This window comes from Macaca thibetana, chromosome 6, assembly GCF_024542745.1.
Source record: "Macaca thibetana thibetana isolate TM-01 chromosome 6, ASM2454274v1, whole genome shotgun sequence".
Lineage (NCBI taxonomy): Eukaryota > Metazoa > Chordata > Mammalia > Primates > Cercopithecidae > Macaca > Macaca thibetana.
The window spans coordinates 40,274,466-40,295,252 of NC_065583.1; the positions used below are offsets into that span (position 1 = coordinate 40,274,466).

General features: G+C 41.2%; 2 protein-coding genes across 20 annotated transcripts in view; both read right to left on the reverse strand.

Annotated features, from left to right (window-relative positions):
* RELL2 (RELT like 2) overlaps positions 1 to 20,787 on the reverse strand; it is a 347,299-nt gene that overhangs the window by 180,786 nt on the left and 145,726 nt on the right. The gene's annotated exons all lie outside the window — the stretch shown is intronic.
* Positions 1 to 20,787, reverse strand: part of LOC126957240 (protocadherin gamma-C4) — a 190,277-nt gene that overhangs the window by 49,876 nt on the left and 119,614 nt on the right. The window lies entirely within an intron of this gene.

Sequence of the window (20,787 nt, forward strand, 5' to 3'; positions counted from 1 at the left end):
AAAAAAAAGGCCGGGCGCGGTGGCTCACGCCTGTAATCTCAGCACTTTGGGAGGCCGAGGCGGGCGGATCACAAGGTCAGGAGATCCATCGAGACCACAGTGAAATCCCGTCTCTACTAAAAATACAAAAAATTAGCCGGGCGCGGTGGCGGGCGCCTGTAGTCCCAGCTACTCAGGAGGCCGAGGCAGGAGAATGGCGTGAACCCGGGAGGCGGAGCTTGCAGTGAGCCGAGATCGTGCCACTGCACTCTAGCGGGGGGGACAGAGCGAGACTCCATCTCAAAAAAAAAAAGAAGAGAAGCAAATGAGGATCTGCAAACTAGGATCTCCATTTTTTTTGCCTGGAGACAACTTTCAGACTGTGGGGCAGGAAAGGGGAAATCCAAGAATAACACCATGGTTTTGCTGAGTTGAGGAATAGATGTTAGAGTTTGGGGAGACTGAGGCAGCCAGAATTTATGGGACAGAGTACTAAAGAGAATGGAGCTACACAAAGAACTCCAGGAATATTAACATGGATCCCCAAGTCTTTGGCTAAATAATAATCTGAGCATACATAGAGTGCACTGACACTACTCTGCAGCTGGGTGAAGAACAACTGCCAGGGAGCTATTAGCTGAATTCTTGGTGGTCACATAGGGCTAGAAAATTTTTGAATTCCATTTAGCCATAATAAAGAGACGCTGCTGAATACTCAGATTAATCAAAAAAGTCAGAATTAAGTGGTAGGTCTTACATTAGCCCAAGGCAAAAGTTACTACAGACCTGTCCTAACAAAGCTTAAAAACAAGCCTTGAAAAGATCAACCTAATCTGCAAAACACATTATAGCCTTCCGAAACAAACTGCAATAGTTCTTAAAGAAAGATAAAATCCAAACACTCAAAAATATAACATTTACAATGTCTGCTGTCCAATAAAAACATTATTAGACATGCAAATAAGCAACAAATTGTGACCCCAAGCCAGGAAGAAAATCATCACTAGAAATTACAGAGGTGACAAAATTAGTAGACAAGGACTTTAAAACCTCCATTATAAATGTGCTCAAAAATTTAAAGAAAAATATGAAGATAATGAGGAGAGAAATGAAAGAGTCAAATGGAACTTCTAGAAGTGAAAACTACAATATATGAAATGGAAACTTCACTAGATGGGATTAGCAAATACAGTAAACACTGAAGAAGAAAAGATCACTGAATGACACTGTTACTAACTTGATCTTGTTGACAATTACAGGATACAACAACCACAAGTAGCAGAATATATAGTTTTCAGAGTCACACAGTTGTGCGTAAGCAACACTCACCAAGATAGACCATATTCTGTGCCATAAAAGACATGTTAACGAATTTAAAAGAATAGAAGCCATACAATGTATATTTTTGGATCACAATACAATTAAATTAGAAATCAGTGAGAAATATATTTGGGTAATACTTACATATTTGGTGACTAAACAATGCACTTTAGGCCGGGCATGGTGGCTCATGCCTGTAATCCCTGCACTTTGGGAGGCCGAGGCAGGCAGATCACCTGATGTCAGGAGTTCAACACCAGCCTGGCCAACATGATGAAACTCCATCTCTACTAAAAACACAAAAAATTGGGCCAGGTGCAATGGCTCATGCCTGTAATCCCATCACTTTGGGAGGCCAAGGTGGGCAGATCACCTGAGATCGGTAGTTCAAGACCGGCCTGACCAACACAGAGAAATTCTGTCTCTGTTAAAAATACAAAATTAGACTAGTGTGGTGGTGTATGCCTGTAATCCTAGATACTCAGGAGGCTGAGGCAGGAGAATGGCCGGAACCCAGGAGGCAGAGGTTGCAGTGAGCCGAGATCGTGCCATTGCACTCCAGCCTGGGCAACAAGAGTGAGACTCTGTCTCAAAAAAAAAAAAAAAAAAAAATTAGCCAGGTGTGGTGGTGGGCACCTGTAATCCCAGCTACTTAGGAGTCTGAGGCAGGAGAATCACTTGAATCTGGGAGCAAGGATTGTGCCACTGCACTCCAGCCTGGCCAAAAATTGCGAAATTCTGTCTCAAAACAAACAAACAAACAAACAAACATTAAAATAATCCATGGGTCAAAGAAGAAATTGCAAAGTGTATTAGAAAATACTTTGAACTAAATTATAATGGAAATATAACATCTAAAATATTATCTTTGCAAACTACACATCTGTCAAAGGACTAGTATCTAGAATCTAAAAGGAACTAACAAATCACCGAGAAAAATAAAGCACAATCCCATTAAAAAGTAGGCAAAGGACATGAATAGCCATTTCTCAAAAGAAGGTATACAAATGGCCCACAAATGTATGAAAAAATTCTCAACATTACTAATCATCAGGAAAATGCAAATTAAAACCACAATGAGATACCACCTTGCCCCTTCAAGGATGGCCATTATTAAAAAGTCAAAAAACAACAGATGTTGGTGTGGATGTGGAGAAAAGAGAACACTTATACGCTGCTGGTGGGAATATAAATTACTACAACCTCTATAGAAAACAGTATGGAGATTCTTTAAAGAGCTAAAAATAGATCTACCATTCAATCTAGCAATCCCACTACTGGGTATCTACCTAAAGGAAAATAAGTAATTATATGAAAAAGATACCACTTGGACACATATGTTTATAGCAGCACAATTCACAACTGCAAAAATGTGAAGCCAAGCTAAGTCCCTATAGACTAATAAGTGGTTAAAGAAAATGTGATGTGTGTGTGTGTGTATGTGTGTATATATATATACACATACACATATATATATAATGGAATACTACTCAGCCATGAAAAGGAATGAAAGAATGTCCTTTGCAGCAACTTAGATTGAACTGGAGGCCATTACTTTAAGTGTGTGTATATGTGTATACATACATATATATACTTTGTGTGTACATATGTATACATACATATGCAATACGTATAAGTACACATACATATATAATGTGTATATATACTTACAACAATAGTTTATTCATTCAACTGTTGGTGGATATATAGATATATAACTGTGTTTACAGTTACATATGTGTAGACACAGTTATATATCTATATCTGTCTATCTAACACAGAGAGCCCAGAAAAAACCCACACCTACATATATACATCGCCAAATGATTTTTGATTAAGGTGCCAAGATTATTTGGTGGTGAAAAGATAGCCTTCTCAGCATATTTTTCCAAAGAGACAATTGGACATTCCTTTGGAAAAAATATGAATCTTCATTGTTACCTAACACCATACACCATACATAAACATCAACTCAAAAGGATTCATAGACCAAATTATAAATGGTAAGACTATAAAATTTATAGAAGAAAATATAGGAGAAAATCATCATAAGTTTTCAGTAGGCAAAGAGTTTTTGAATAGGACATAAGAAATACAAACTATAAAAGAAAAAATATATTGAGCTTTATCAAAATTACAGCTTCTGCTCTTCAAAAGACACAACTAAGAAAATGAAAAGACAAGTCATAGTCTGGGATAAAATATCCACAAAATATGTGTGTGACAAAGAGCTCACATCAAGAATATATATATTATATATAATAAAAATATATAATTATATATATAATTATTATTTTTTAGAAGAAGTCTCACTCTGTTGCCCAGGCTGGAGTGCAGTGGTGCAGTCTCGGCTCACTGCAACCTCCAACTCCTGGGTTCAAGCGATTCTCCTGCCTCAGCCTCCTGAGTAGCTGGGATTACAGGCGCCTGCCATCATGCCCAGCTACAAGGATATATTTTAAAACTCCCATAGCTCAATTTTAAGAAGGCATTCAGCTCAGTTAAATATGAACAAATACTTCAAGAAGATATACAAATAGACAATAAACACATGAAAAGATGCTCAGCATCTCTAGTCAACAGGGGAAAAACAGTTGACACTTCAATGAGATAGTATTACACACCCACTAGAATTGCTAAAATTAAAAAAATTGACAACAGGAAGCATTGGTGAGAAAATATAGCAAGCAGAACTCTTTATGCATTGTTCATGAAAATGTAAAGTCATATTACCACTTTGAAAAATAGTTTGGCAGCTTCTTATAAAGTTAAGCATATACTTCCCATTTCATATGACCCCCAAAGTAATTCTGTTTTTGGGTATTTATCCAAGAGAAATAAAAAAAAAATGCCTACAAAAATGCTTGTACATGGTTGTTCACATCACTTTAATTCAGAATAGCACTAAACTGGACACAACTCAAATGTCCACCAACAGTTGAATGAATGAACAAATTGTGATATATCCACACAATGCAATACTGCTCAACAATCAAATGGAACACGCTGCTGATACACATAGCAGCATGAATGAATTTCAAGAACTTTTGAGCAAAAGAAGACGAATACAAAAGAGTATATGTTATAGGATTCCATTTAGATGAAATTCTGAAAGAGGCAACACTAATTTATAGTGACAGGAAGCAAACCAGTTGTTGCCTGGAGCTGGAGAAGTAGTGAATTGATTGCAAAGGGGCATGAGGGAACTTTTGAAGGTTATAGAAATGTTCTATATTTTGATTGCATGGTGGTTACACAGATGTAAACAATTGTCAAAATTCATTGTACTGTATAATTTTAAAAGGTAAATTTAATGTTATATAAATTATATTTCAGTACAGCTGGTAAGGCTGGATGTGGTGGCTCATGCTTATAATACCAGCGCTTTAGGTGGGTGAGGCAGGAGGACTGCTTGAGGCCGTGAGTTTGTGACCAACCTAAGCAACATAGTAGACCCCATCTCCATAAAACAGAAAAAATTAGCCGCACATGGTGTTCATGCCTGTAGTCCCAGCTACTTGGAAGGCTGAGGTGGGAGGATCACTTGAGCCTGGGAGGTCAAGGCTGCAGTGAACTCTGATCACACCACTGCACTCCAGCCTGGGTGACACGGCAAGACCCTGCCTCAGAAACCAAAACCAATAGCTGGGTGTGGTGGCGAATGCCTGTAATCCCAGCTACTCAGGAGGCTGAGGCAGGGGAATTGCTTGAACCTGAGAGGTGGAGGTTGCAGTGAGCTGGGATCGTGCCACTGCACTCCAGCCTGGCTGGCTGACAGAGTGAGACTCCATCTCCAAAACAAACACACAAACAAAACCCCAAACCAAAACAAACAAACAAAATAAAGCTGATAAGTTTTTAAAAAACAAAAGTGTGAAACAGTATGTGCAGGCGGTCCTCGCCTTCTGCAGTTGTTTGGTATCTTAAAAATTGCTAATGCAGGGGACCACCTCTTTTGGCTTTGGAACACCCCCTCCCTCTGTCTCTGTGAGGGGGAGCATCTTCCTTCTGTCTTCTCCCTTCCTTCTTGCTTATTAAACTCTCCACTCCTTAAAACCACTCCACGTGAGTCCGTGTCATTTTATCTAAACCGGCATGAAGACCAGGAACCCTGTTGTTCCTCCACTCATCAGAGTCGTATCATTTTGGTGCATGGACTGGGAAAGGAAATTCAATAATCAGATGGAGTCAAGGAAACTTATTTTAAACTATTTATGGCCTTTAATAATCAAGTAAGGTATCCTACTGTGAACAAAATTTGGAGCATGTTCATTTTTCTCTGCTTTGTTCCTCTAAAATTTGGAGACTATCTGTAAGTACTCTTAACTTATGGCAATATAGTTGTTCACATCAGTGCAGTAAGAATGCATTTTTCTTTGTCAACAGAACACAATTGGAAAAACTGATTATTTTACCAAGGCTTTAACTGAAAGGGTATGTTTCCCTTTAAGGAATCAAGCTTGACATGCAGAGCCAATAAAAGCCCCTTGGGGAGACCTGGCCTCACACCTCATCTACACAGTCCCCACACAGGGTTCCTAACCTGTGGTCAGTGAAGAATGTCGCTTTCTAACAGGTCTGGAAGCTCCGAGTTTAACTTGGGACCTCAAGAGGAGAGGATCACCCAACTCGCAGGTATTAGAGGATACAAAGTCATGGCTGGGCTCAGCTTTAAAAGTCTTATCTGAAATTCCCTGTGGAACAGTGTTTCATCAAAGCCAATCCAAAAGTCCTATGTAGAAATAACCATTCTTGCTGCACTTCATACAAATAATCAGGCCAAGTATAAGACTAAATTTCATTCACAATTAGTTTTTACCAAAAATGAGGCCTGGAGAGAAAAATTTTGCTCCAAAGCTTATCATACATTTGTCATTAAATCCTAGTCTCATTAATTGTTTTTAAGCTTTTTGCCTACATTTTAGACTAATCCTGCTTATTCCTGTGAATCAAGTGGTGATCTTCCGCAGCTTGGGAAAAAAAAAGGGGGGATGGGTAATGTAAAAATGTGAATCAATACACTAGTTCTGGGCAATTAGTTTGCAAATTGTGCCAGGTAATGAAAGTAAGGTGCCCATAACCCGGAGGTTTCTTTGGGAAAGTAAAACCAAGGAAATTCGTAGGCCCACAGAGGGGAATTCTATATGTTGGCAAGTAAAATTTTAGATGGAAATTACCTACCACATCACACTTGTGGGAACTGCTGTCCTTGCTCTACTATTTGAAATAGGGTTATCCATGGTAGCACCTTCTAACTGAAATATTGGACAGAGTTTCCATTGCTGTTGTATTTTGCTTAATTAGTATCCTTATAGCAGGGATAATAGTTACTGGCAAAAAGGAAGCATGAAAGTTTTGCTATCACTGACCCTACTAGGACTTTTAATTGGATTTAGTAATGCAGTTTTTGTTTTTTTGTTTTGTTTTGTTTTGAGACGGAGTTTTGCTCTGTTGCCCAGACTGGAGTGCAGTGGTGCAATCTCAGCTCACTGCAACCTCTGCCTCCCAGGTTGAAGTGATTCTCTTGCCTCAGCCTGCCAAGTAGCTGGGATTACAGGTGCCCATCACCATGCTGGCTAATTTTTTGTATTTTTAGTAGAGATGGGGGTTCACCATGTTGGCTAGGCTGGTCTTGAACTCCTGACCTCATGATGCTCCCGCCTCAGCCATCCAAAGTGCTGGGATTACAGGCGTGAGTCACCACGCCCGGCCAGTAATGCAGTTTTAAATGAAACATTCTGCTTTGGGATTAACACCCCTAGTAAAGTAGAGAAAAATCTACAGGTACTTAAAAATCAAATCAAAATTATTGACAGGCTCAGGGAAAACGCGGGCTTCAGCCCCGAGTGGCTACAATCTCTCTTTAATTACTTCCAGTCTTCTTTATGGAATTGGTTAACCCCTTTATTAAGCACTCTCTTGCTTATATGACTTGTATTGATATTTGGACTCTGTATACTCAATACTGTAACTTGAATTATTTCTTCTCGCCTAGAAGCAATCAAACGCCAAATGGTGCTGTAAATTGAACCACACATGGACGCCATTCTTCCGAGGTCCCTTAGATCAACCGCAGGAGGACCCCTAGCTGCTGTTCCCCATTCCCGAGGCCCCTTTTCAGCAGGAAGTAGCCAGAAACAATGGTCACCCAAAACCCCCTAACAGCAGTTAGTTTGACATCGCCACAGGGAGGAATGTGGTTGGAGTTATTAAGAAATTATTCTGTAATCCCAGCACTTCGGGAGGCTGAGGCGGGCGGATCATGAGGTCAGAGATCGAGACCATCCTGGCTAACACGTGAAACCCCGTCTCTACTAAAAATACAAAAAATTAGCTGGGCGTGATGGTGGGCGCCTGTAGTCCCAGCTAGTCGGGAGGCTGAGGCAGGAGAATGGCGTGAACCCGGGAGGCGGAGCTTGCAGTGAGCCGAGATCGCCCCACTGCACTCCAGCCTGGACGACAGCGAAACACTCCGTCTCCAAAAAAAAAAAAAAAAGAAACAAACAAATTATTTTATGCAGATAGACAGGAAAAGAGGTCCTTGGGAAGTTTTCATTTTTTAAACCATCTCCGGGAAAGTTTCTTTTAAAGCCCGGGCTCTTAGAACCAGGCCGGCAACCTTTGATATGCAAATACCGGCCATTAGAAGCTGGGTCCATTCAACATGGCGATTCCCACAGCCTTCTTGCCCTTGCCCCACAAGTTCCTGGCCACATGGTTGCCCCCACATATCTCCACGTGTGTAGAACATCCATGGCGCCCTGCATTTGCATATTAAAAGACTAGGGCGGGAGGGCCAGATTTTTCTCGGGCTACCTGAATGACATGCCTGGTCAAACCAATCCTCTGAGCTCTATGCAAATCAGACATCACCTCTTACAGTCTCTGCATATATTCCTGGCTGGCCATGGTAGGTGGGGACCTCCTCTTTCGGCTTTGGAGCCCCGCTCCCTCTGTCTCTGTACGGGGAAGCTCCTTCCTTCTGTCTTCTCCCTTCCTTCTTGCCTATTAAACTCTCCGCTCCTTAAAACCACACACACACACAAAATTGCTAATGCAAGATGAAACTATGTAAAGTGATGTTAATAACCAATGGGAAAAAATGTGATTGTACTATGACCTTTAACATTTTTTGTCAAAGCATTAAAAACTCCTATTATTGGTTGTAAATTTGTAGGGAAATAAAAAAATTTTAAAAATACAAACATATTTATTTAATACAGTGTAATTTCAAACATTAGAACCATGGAGAATGATTTCCTTGTAAAAAATATATCAAGATGAGTTTGGCCTCTTTTCATCCTATAACATATAATACGGAATAAGCAGGTGGGGCGCGGTGGCTCATGCCTGTAATTCCAGCGTTTTGGGAGGCCGAGGTGGGCAGATCACCTAAGGTTGGGAGTTCGAGACCAGCCTGACCAACATGGAGAAACCCTGTCTCTACCAAAAACACAAAATTAGCCGGGTGTGGTGGCACATGCCTGTAATCCTAGCTGCTCGGGAGGCTGAGGCAGGAGAACCACCTGAACCCGGGAGGCAGAGGTTGTGGTGAGTCGAGATCATGCCACTGAACTCCAGCCTGGGCAACAAGAGTGAAACTCCATCTCTAAATAAATAAATAAAAAGGAATAGCACCTTTTCTTCATCTTGACAGATTGCCATATTCTTTTCTAATTCTGGATCAGCTTCCAACATTTATTATTGGAGGTTTCAATGTTGTGGACTATCTGAGAGTTCCTTTAATGAGAAGTTTTTGCTGGCATTACTTTCTCTGGGACATCTTCTTCCTTTTCATCACAACTACTTTTCTCATTCATGTCAATAAATTCACCTTCACTAAGCTCCTTTGGCTGCCCTTCTAGAGATTCTTGAAAGTAGCAGTATGAACATTCCCATGGTCAGGTATTTCTTCTACAACTCCATTTATGTTCAATTCAAATTTCACTGAAAACATTATCACTTTTGTTTCTTTGCTGCACTTTTATCTTTGCTGGCCAATTCTTAATACAGTTTTGTAAAATGTTACGTGGGTTTATCACAGTGACTAATCACTGACATACTTTGAAAGAAGTCATGTGATTGGTCACATTATTTTGCTCATCTGTTATTTTCTTTTTTTCTTTTTCTTTTTTTTTTTTGAGACGGAGTCTGGCTCTGTCGCTGGGGCTGGAGTGCAGTGGCCAGATCTCAGCTCACTGCAAGCTCCGCCTCCCAGGTTCACGCCATTCTCCTGCCTCAGCCTCCTGAGTAGCTGGGACTACAGGTGCCTACAACCTCGCCCGGCTAGTTTTTTGTATTTTTTAGTAGAGACGGGGTTTCACCGTGTTAGCCAGGATGGTCTCGATCTCCTGACCTCGTGATCCATCTGTCTCGGCCTCCCAAAGTGCTGGGATTACAGGCTTGAGCCACCGCGCCCGGCCTCATCTGTTATTTTCAAAGTGATCTGTGGACTGAAGGGCTAGCAGCCAAGTTTATCCTTTTTTTTTTTTTTGAGACAGAGTTTCACTCTGTTGCCCAGGCTGGAGTGCAGTGGCACGATCTTGGCTTACTGCAAGCTCAGCCTCCCAGGTTCATGCCATTCTCCTGCCTCAGCCTTCCCAGTAGCTGGGACTACAGGCACCCGCCACCACGCCCCGCTAATTTTTTGTGTTTTTAGTAGAGACGGGGTTTCACCGTGTTAGCCAGGATGGTCTCGATCTCCTGACCTCGTGATCCATCCACCTCTGCTTCCCAAAGTGCTGGGATGACAGGTTGAGCCACCATGCCTGGCAAGTTTATCCTTTATGGAACTACTCAAAGTTAATATATCATGGTAACCAAAATTTGAATTATTTTTAGAAGACTCATGTTATTTAAGCTGTAGTAACCAATATTTTTATAGTGAAACTGTTCGAAGCCAGGACTACCTGCATAGTGTGTTACCTTTTGTGTAAGACAGAAGAGGACATAAGAACATATAAATATGTTGTTTTTGTGTGTTTTGCAAAAAGAAACACAGGGAGGATAAACCACAAACTAATGAAATTGATTATCTACAGAGTATGGTGTGAATGAGGCAGAAGGTGTAGGGGAGGAGTGACAATTTTCTGAGTACACTTTTTTAAAAAAATGGTTTTGACTTTATGTTAATGTTTTACATATTCAAAAAAGAATACTAGGCTAGGTGTGGGCTTATGCCTATAATACCAGTACTTGGAGGCTAAGGCAGGAGGATCACTTGAGCCCAGGAGTTCAAGGCTAGCCTGGGGCAACATAGTGAGACCCCATCTCTAAAAAATAAAAAATAAAAAATTAGCCAGGCATGGTGGTGTGCACTTGCAGCCTCAGCTATTTGGGAGGCTGAGGTGGGAGGATCGCTTAAGTGCAGGAGATTGAGGCTGCAGTGAGCTGTGATTGTACCACTGCACACCAGCCTGGGTGACATAGCAAGACCCTATCTCAAAAACAAAACAAAACAAAGCAAAAAAGCAAGAGAAATATACTAATCAACTGGAGTGGAGCAAAACTCTAAAACTGCACATAATAGAAACAAACTTTATTTTAATGAATCACTTATTTTAATAAATCACCTTCAATCACGTTGGTGACACTTCAACACAGTACTTTGACAATATACTCTCAGTTTAAAGACAACCAACTGCAAGCAAATCTTCAACAGCTCTTTCTTACTGTATAATGCCAACTAATAAAAGTAGAATACATTATTACAAATGGAGTTAGAAAATCACCTCCCCAGAGTGTGGGCTGGACCAAGTGATTTTGCTTCTAATGAACAAACTACAGCAAAAACGATGGTATGTCACTTTCTCGGTCTTTCCCTCCCTCCCTCCTTCCCCTCCTTCCTCATTCCTTCCTTTCTTTCTTAACAGGGTTTCATTCTGTGGCCTAGGCTGGAGTGCAGTGGTGTGATCTCAGGTCACTGTAACCTCCACCTCCTGGGTTCAAGCAATTCTCTGGCCTCAGCCTCCTGAGTAGCTGGGACTATAGGCATGCACCACCAGACCAGTTAATTTTTGTATTTTTAGTAGAGGCAGGGTTTTGTCATGTTACCCAGGCTGGTCTTGAACTCCTGGGTTCAAGCAATCCACCTGCCTCGGCCTCTCAAATTGCTGGAATTATAGGTTTGAGCCACCATGCCTAGCCTGGTATGTCACTTTCAAAATTAGGTTAATAAAAAGATCGTGGCTTTCATCACCTTTGCCCTCTCTGGCACTCTCCTTTACTTGCTCTAACAGAAGCTGGTTGCCCTATGGAGGTCCACATGGCAAGGAACTGAGGTAGACCTCAAGCTAACAAGCAGCAAGAAACTGGAACCCTTATTCTAACAATCCACAAGGAACTTAATTTTGCCATTGACTATGTGAGAGAGATTAGAAGTGAATCTATCCTCTGTTGACCCTTAAGATAAGACAATAGCCTTAGGTGACGCTTTAATTGCTGCCTTGTAAGACTTTGAGGCAGAGGCACCCAGCAAAGCTATACCCAGTCCTGATCCACAAAATTTATGAGATAATAAATGTTTCTTTTAAGCCACTAAGTTTTGGGATAATTTGTTACACAGCAATGGCTAAATAATATACTACCAAAAAGAATGTCTAGTTTAAATACAATCATGAGGCTGGGCACAGTGGCTCACGACTGTAATCCCAACACTTTGGGAGGTCGAGGTGGGTGGATCACAAAGTCAGGAGTTCGAGACCAGCCTGGCCAATATGGTGAAACCTCGTCTCTACTAAAAAAAATACAAAAAGACGGCACACCCAAGACGGCCAAATAGGAACAGCTCCAGCCTCCAGCTCCCAGTGTGAGTGACACAGAAGATGGGTGATTTCTGCATTTTCAACTGAGGTACCGGGTTCATCTCACTGGGGAGTGCCGGACAATCGATTCTGGTCAGCTGGTGCAGCCCGACCAGAGAGAGCTGAAGCAGGGCGAGGTATCACCTCACCTGGGAAGCACAAGGGGGAAGGGAATCCCTTTTCCTAGCCAAGGGAAACTGAGACTCACAACACCTGGAAAATTGGGTAACTCCCACCCTAATACTGTGCTTTACCAAGGGTCTTAGCAAACAGCACACCAGGAGATTATATCCTACACCTGGCCCGGAGGGTCCCACGCCCACGGAGCCTCCCTCATTGCTAGCACAGCAGTTGGAGATCTAACTGCAAGGTGGCAGCGAGGCTGGGGGAGGGGTGCCCGCCATTGCTGAGGCTTAAGTAGGTAAACAAAGCAGCAGGGAAGCTAGAACTGGGTGGAGCCCACCACAGCTCAAAGAGGCCTGCCTGCCTCTGTAGACTCCTCCTCTGGGGACAGGGCATAGCTAAACAAAAAGCAGCAGAAACCTCGGCAGAGGTAAATGCCCCTGTCTGATAGCTTTGAAGAGAGTAGTGGATTCCCAGCACGGAGGTTGAGATCTGAGAAACAGACTGACTGCCTGCTCAAGTGGGTCCCTGACCCTGGAGTAGCCTAACTGGGAGACATCCCCCACTAGGTGCAGACCTACACCTCACACCTCACATGGTGGGGTACACCCCTGAGATGAAGCTTCCAGAGCAAGAATCAGTCAGTAACACTCACTGTTCAGCAATATTCCATCTTCTGCAGCCTCCGCTGCTGATACCCAGGCAAACAGGGTCTGGAGTGGACCTCAAGCAAATTCCAACAGACCTACAGCTGAGGGTCCTGACTGTTAGAAGGAAAACTAACAAACAGAAAGCACACCCACACCAAAACCCCATCAGTACATCACCATCATCAAAGATCAAAGGCAGATAAAACCACAAAGATGGGGGAAAAGCAGTGCAGAAAAGCTGGAAATTCAAAACATCAGAAAGCATCTCCCCTTCCAAAGGAATGCAGCTCATCGCCAGCAACGGAACAAAGCTGGATGGAGAATGACTTTGACGAGTTGAGAGAAGAAGGCTTCAGTCGATCAAACTTCTTAGAGCTAAAGGAGGAACTACGAACCAGTGCGAAGAAACTAAAAACCTTGAAAAAAGAATAGATGAATGGATAACTAGAATAATTAATGGATAACTTCAATAATCAATAAGAGAAGACCTTAAAAGAACTGATAGAGATGAAAACCGTAACACGAGAACTACATGACAAATGCACAAGCTTTAGTAACCAACTAGATCAACTGGAAGAAAGTATCAGCGATTGAAGATCAAATGAATGAAATGAAGTGAAAAGAGAAGCATGGAGAAAAAAGAGTAAAAAGAAGTGAACAAAGCCTCCAAGAAGTATGGGATTATGTGAAAAGACCGAATCTACGTCTGATTGGTGTGCCTGAAAGTGACGGGGAAAATGGAACCAAGTTGGAAAACACTCTGCAGGATATCATCCAGGAGAATTTCCCCAACCTAGTAAGGCAGGCCAACATTCAAATTCAGGAAATACAGAGAACGCCACAACGATACTCCTCGAGAAGAGCAACTCCAAGACACATACATAATTGTCAGATTCACCAAAGTTGAAATGATGGAAAAAATGTCAAGGGCAGCCAGAGAAAAAGGTTGGGTTACACACAAAGGGAAGCCCATCAGACTAACAGCAGATCTCTCGGCAGAAACTCTCCAAGCCAGAAGACAGTAGGGGCCAATATTCAACATTCTTAAAGAAAAGAATTTTCAACCCAGAATTTCATATCCAGCCAAACTAAGTTTCATAAGTGAAGGAGAAATAAAATCCTTTACAGATAAGCAAATGCTTAGAGATTTTGTCACCACCAGGCCTGCCCTACAAGAGATCCTGAAGGAAGCACTAAACATGGAAAGGAACAACAGGTACCAGCCACTGCAAAAACATGTCAAAATGTAAAGTCCATCGATGCTAGGAAGAAACTACATCAACTAGCGAGCAAAATAACCAGCTAATATCACAATGACAGGATCAAGTTCACACATAACAATATTAACCTTAAATGTAAATGGACTAAATGGTCCAATTAAAAGACACAGACTGGCAAATTGGATAAAGAGTCAAGACCCATCAGTTTGCTGTATTCAGGAGACCCATCTCACATGCAGAGACACACATAGGCTCAAAATAAAGGGATGGAGGAAGATCTACCAAGCAAATGGAAAACAAAAAAAAAGCAGGGGTTGCAATCCTAGTCTCTTATAAAACAGACTTTAAACCATCAAAAATCAAAAGAGACAAAGAAGGCCATTACATAATGGTAAAGGGATCAATTCATTAGGAAGAGCTAACTATCCTAAATATATATGCATACAATACAGGAGCACCCAGATTCATAAAGCAAGTCCTTTAGAGACTTACAAAGAGACTTAGACTCCCATACAATAATAATGGGAGACTTTAACATCCCACTGTCAACATTAGACAGATTGAGACAGAAAGTTAACAAGGATATCCAGGAATTGAACTTAACTCTGCACAAAGTGGACCTAATAGACATCTACAGAACTCTCCACCCCAAATCAACAGAATATACATTCTTCTCAGCACCACATCACACTTATTCCAAAATTGACCACATAGTTGGAAGTAAAGCACTCCTCAGCAAATGTAAAAGAACATAAATTATAACAAACCGTCTCTCAGACCACAGTGTAATTAAACTAGAACTCAGGACTAAGAAACTCAATCAAAACTGCTCAACTACATGGAAACCAAACAACCTGCTCCTGAATGACTACTGAGTACATAACGAAATGAAGGCAGAAATAAAGATGTTCTTTGAAACCAATGAGAACAAAGATACAACATACCAGAATCTCTGGGACACATTTAAAGCAGTGTGTAGAGGGAAATTTATAGCACTAAATGCCTACAAGAGAAAGCAGGAAAGATCTAAAACTGACATCCTAACATCACAATTAAAAGAACTAGAGAAGCAAGAGCAAACACATTCAAAAGCTAGCAGAAGGCAAGAAATAACTAAGATCAGAGCAGAACTGAAGGAGATAGAGACGCAAAAAACCATCCAAAAAATGAATGAATCCAGGAGCTGGTTTTTTGAAAAGATCAACAAAATTGATAGACTGCTAGCAAGACAAATAAAGAAGAAAAGAGAGAAGAATCAAATAGACACAATAAAAAATGATAAAGGGGATATCACCACCAACCCCACAGAAATACAAACTACTGTCAGAGAATACTATAAACACCTCTATGCAAATAAACTAGAAAATCTAGAAGAAATGGAGAATTTCCTGGACACTTACACTCTCCCAAGACTAAACCAGAAAGAAGTTGAATCCTGAATAGACCAATAGCAGGCCCTGAAATTGAGGCAATAATTAACAGCCTACCGACCAAAAAAAGTCTAGGACCAGACGGATTCACAGCCGAATTCTACCAGAGGTACAAGGAGGAATTGGTACCATTCCTTCTGAAACTATTCCAATCAATAGAAAAAGAGGGAATCCTCCCTAACTCATTTTACAAGGCCAACATTATCCTGATATGAAAGCCTGACAGAGATACAACAAAAAAAGAGAATTTTAGACCAATATCCCTGATGAACATCGATGCAAAAATCCTCAATAAAATACTGGCAAACCGAATCCAGCAGCATGTCAAAAAGCTTATCCACCATGATCAAGTGGGCTTCATCCCTGGGATGCAAGGCTGGTTCAACATATGCAAATCAATAAACATAATTCAGCATATAAACAGAATCAAAGACAAAAACCACATGATTATCTCAATAGATGCAGAAAAGATCTTTGACAAAATTCAACAGCCCTTCATGCTAAAAACTCTCAATAAATTCAGTATTGATGGAATGTATCTCAAAATAATAAGAGCTATTTATGACAAACCCACAGCCAGTATCATACTGAATGGGCAAAAACTGGAAGCATTCCCTTTGAAAACTGGCACAAGACAGGGATGCCCTCTCTCACCACTCCTATTCAACATAGTGTTGGAAGTTCTGGCAAGAGCACTCAGGCAAGAGAAAGAAATCAAGGGTATTCAGTCAGGAAAAGAAGAAGTCAAATTGTCCCTGTTTGCAGATGCCATGATTGTATATTTAGAAAACCCTATTGTTTCAGCCCAAAATCTCCTTAAGCTGATAAGCAACTTCAGCAAAGTCTCAGGATATAAAATCAATGTGCAAAAATCACAAGCATCTTATACACCAGTAACAGACAAACAGAGAGCCAAATCATGAATGAACTGCCACTCACAATAGCTTCAAAGAGAATAAAATACCTAGGAATCCAACTTACAAGGGATGTCAAGGACCTCTTCAAGGAGAGCTACAAACCACTGCTCAGTGAAATAAAAGAGGACACAAACAAATGGAAGAACATACCATGCTCATGGATAGGAAGAATATTGTGAAAATGGCCATACTGCCCAAGGTAATTTATAGATTCAATGCCATCCCCATTAAGCTACCAATGACTTTCTTCACAGACTTGGAAAAAACTGCTTTAAAGTTCACATGGAACCAAAAAAGACCCCGCATTGCCAAGACAATCCTAAGCCAAAAGAACAAAACTGGAGGCATCACACTACCTGACTTCAAACTATACTACAAGGCTACAGTAACCAAAATAGCATGGTACTGGTACCAAAACAGAGATATAGACCAATGGAACAGAACAGAGCCCTCAGAAATAATACCACACATCTACAGCCATCTGATCTTTGACAAACCTGACAAAAACAAGAAATGGGGAAACGATTCCCTATTTAATAAATGGTGCTGGGAAAATTGGCTAGCCATAAGTAGAAAGCTGAAACTGGATCCTTTCCTTACTCCTTATACGAAAATTAATTCAAGATGGATTAGAGACTTAAATGTTAGACCTAAAACCATAAAAACCCTAGAAGAAAACCTAGGTAATACCATTCAGGACATAGGCATGGGCAAGGACTTCATGTCTAAAACACCAAAAGCAACGGCAACAAAAGCCAAAATTGACAAATGGAATCTAAACTAAAGAGCTTCTGCACAGCAAAAGAAACTACCATCGGAGTGAACAGGCAACCTACAAAATGGGAGAAAATTTTTGCAATCTACTCATCTGACAAAGGGCTAATATCCAGAACCTATAAAGAACTCAATCAAATTTACAAGAGAAAAACAACCCCATCAAAAAGTGGGCAAAGGATATGAACAGACACTTCTCAAAAGAAGACATTCATACAGCCAACAGACACATGAAAAAATGCTCATCATCATTCGCCATCAGAGAAATACAAATCAAAACCACAACGAGATACCATCTCACACCAGTTAGAATGGCAATCATTAAAAAATCAGGAAACAACAGGTGCTGGAGAGGATGTGGAGAAATAGGAACACTTTTACACTGTTGGTGGGACTGTAAACTAGTTCAACCATTGTGGAAAACAGTGTGGCGATTCCTCAAAGATCTAGAACTAGAAATACCATTCAACCCAGCCATCCCATTACTGGGAATATACCCAAAGGATTATAAGTCATGAGGCTATAAAGACACATGCACACGTATGTTTATTGCGGCACTATTCACAATAGCAAAGAATTGGAATCAACCCAAATGTCCATCAGTGACAGATTGGATTAAGAAAATGTGGCACAGGCCGGGCGCGGTGGCTCAAGCCTGTAATCCCAGCACTTTGGGAGGCCGAGACGGGCGGATCACGAGGTCAGGAGATCGAGACCATCCTGGCTAACACGGTGAAACCCCGTCTCTACTAAAAAATACAAAAAACTAGCCGGGTATGGTGGCGGGTGCCTGTAGTCCCAGCTACTTGGGAAGCTGAGGCAGGAGAATGGCGTGAACCCGGGAGGCGGAGCTTGCAGTGAGCTGAGATCCGGCCATTGCACTCCAGCCTGGGCGGCAGAGCGAGACTCCGTCTCAAAAAAAAAAAAAAAAAAAAAAAAAAGAAAATGTGGCACATACACACCATGAAATACTATGCAGCCATAAAAAAGGATGAGTTCGTGTCCTTTGTAGGGACATAGATGCAGCTGGAAACCATCATTCTCAGCAAACTATCACAAGAACAGAAAACCAAATACCACATGTTCTCACTCATAGGTGGGAATTGAACAATGAGATCACTTGGACTCAGGAAGGGGAGCATCACACACCAGGTCCTATTGTGGGGAGGGGGTAGGGGAGAGGGATAGCATTAGGAGATACACCTAATGTAAATGATGAGTTAATGGGTGCAGCACACCAACATGGCACATGTATATATATGTAACAAACCTGCATGTTGTGCACATGTACCCTAGAACTTAAAGTATAATAAAAAAAAAAAATACAAAAAATTAGCCGGGCATGGTGGCACATGCCTGTAGTCCCAGCTACTTGGGAGGCTGAGGTAGGAGAATTGCTTGAATCCGGGAGGCAGAGGTTGCAGTGAGCCGAGGTCACGCCACTGCACACCAGCCTGGGTGACAGAGTGAGACTCCATCTCAAAATAATGATGATGATGATGATGATAATAATAATAATAATAATAATAAAAATACATACAGTCATGAGGTCCGGGCATGGTGGCTCATGCCTGTAATCCTGGCACTTTGGGAGGCTAAGGTGGGCGGATCACCTGAGGTCAGGAGTTCGAGACCAGTATGGGCAACATGGCAAAACCCCCCGTCTCTACTAAAAGTACAAAAATTAGCCAGGCGTGGTGGCAGGCATCTGTAATCCCAGCCACTCGGGAGGCTGAGGCAGGAGAATTGCTTGAACCGAGGAGGCGGAAGTTGCAGTGAGCCGAGATTGCGCCACTGCATTCTAGCCTGGGTGACAAGAATGAGACTCCATCTCAAAACAAGCAAACAAACAAACAATACATAAAATCATGAGGAAACATACAACAAATATAAATTAAAGCCATTATACAAAATAAATGGCTTCTAGTCTTTACAAATGTTAGTTTCATATAAACAAACAAGGCTGAAGAACTGTTTCAGATTCAAGTAGACTAAAGAGACATGGCAACTAGGCCAGGCATGGTGGCCTGTAATCCCAGCACTTAGCTGAGGTGGGCAGATCACTTGAGGTCAGGAGTTCAAGACTAGCCTGGCCAACATAGTGAAACCTTGTCTCTACTAAAAATACAAAAATTAGCTGGGTGTGGTGGGGGTGTGGTGGCACATGCCTGTAGTCCCAGCTACTCAGGAAGCTAAGGCAGGAGAATCATTTGAACCTGGGAGGTGGAGGTTGCAGTGAGCCAAGATCATACCACTGCACTCCAGCCTGGGCAAAAGAGTGAGACCCTGTCTCAAAAAAAAAAAAAAAAAGAAAAAAAAGAAAAGAAAAAGAGACATGGCAACTAAATGCAATGTGTGATAGTTTGGACTAAAAAAAAAATTACTGTAAGGTATAGTAAAATATACTACAAGGTATGGTAAAATTTAAATATGGACTATAGGCTAAGTAATTATATTGTATTGACGTTAAATTTTCTGATTTTTATTATTGAAATTTAATTATATAAAAGAATGTCCTTGTTAGGAAATACATAATGAGGTGTTTAGGAATAAAGAAACGTGATTTCTACAACTTACTCTCAAATGTCATAAAAATAATCAGGTCATAAAAAAATCATATCATATAAAAATAATGTGTGTGTATACATACATACAAACATATATCCATACACACTTGGGTGTGTGTATAGATACATCTTTTTAAAAAACTTTATTACATTTTTTATTTTTATTTTTTTGAGACAGAGTCTTGCTCTGTTGCCCAGGCTGGAGTGCAGTGGTGCAATCTTGCTCACTGCAACCTCTGCCTCTCAGGTTCAAGCATTTCTCATGCCTCACCCTTAGGTGTGGGGTACCAGGCCTGGCTATTTTTTTGTATGTTTAGAAGAGATGGGGTTTTATCATATTGGCCAGGCTGGTCTTAAACTCCTGGCCTCAAGTAATCCACCTGACTCAGCCTCCCAAAGTGCTGGGATTACAGGAGTGAGCCACTGGCCTATAGATACATTTATATAATACACCTATATATATATATACACACACACACACAGAGTGATAAAGGAAATTCAGCAAAATACAAAATGTTAACAATAGGTGCATCCGGGTGAAGGAGATACAGTTCTTTGTACAATTCTTGCAACTCCTCTGAAAAGTTGAAATCATTTCAAAACAGAAAGTTAAAATTAACACTTCTTGTGAAAATACCTATGAAAATTACACCTGTTTACTCTTTGACCCAGCAATTTCAATTCCATTTCTGGGAATTCATCCCAAAGATATACTGCATATGTAAAAACTGATGTAGGTACAGGGCTATTCAATAGCGCTCATTTATAAGCCACTGGTTAATAATCCAAAGGAATACTAAGCAGCTGTTTAAAAAAAAAATAGCTTTCTATATATTAATATGGTTTTTTTGTTTGTTTGTTTGTTTGTTTTTTTGATGGAGTCTCGCTCTGGAGTGCAGTGGCGCGCGATCTCCGCTCACTGCAAGCTCTGCCTCCTGGGTTCACGCCATTCTCCTGCCTCCTGGGTTCACGCCATACTCCTCCCGAGTAGCTGGGACTACAGGT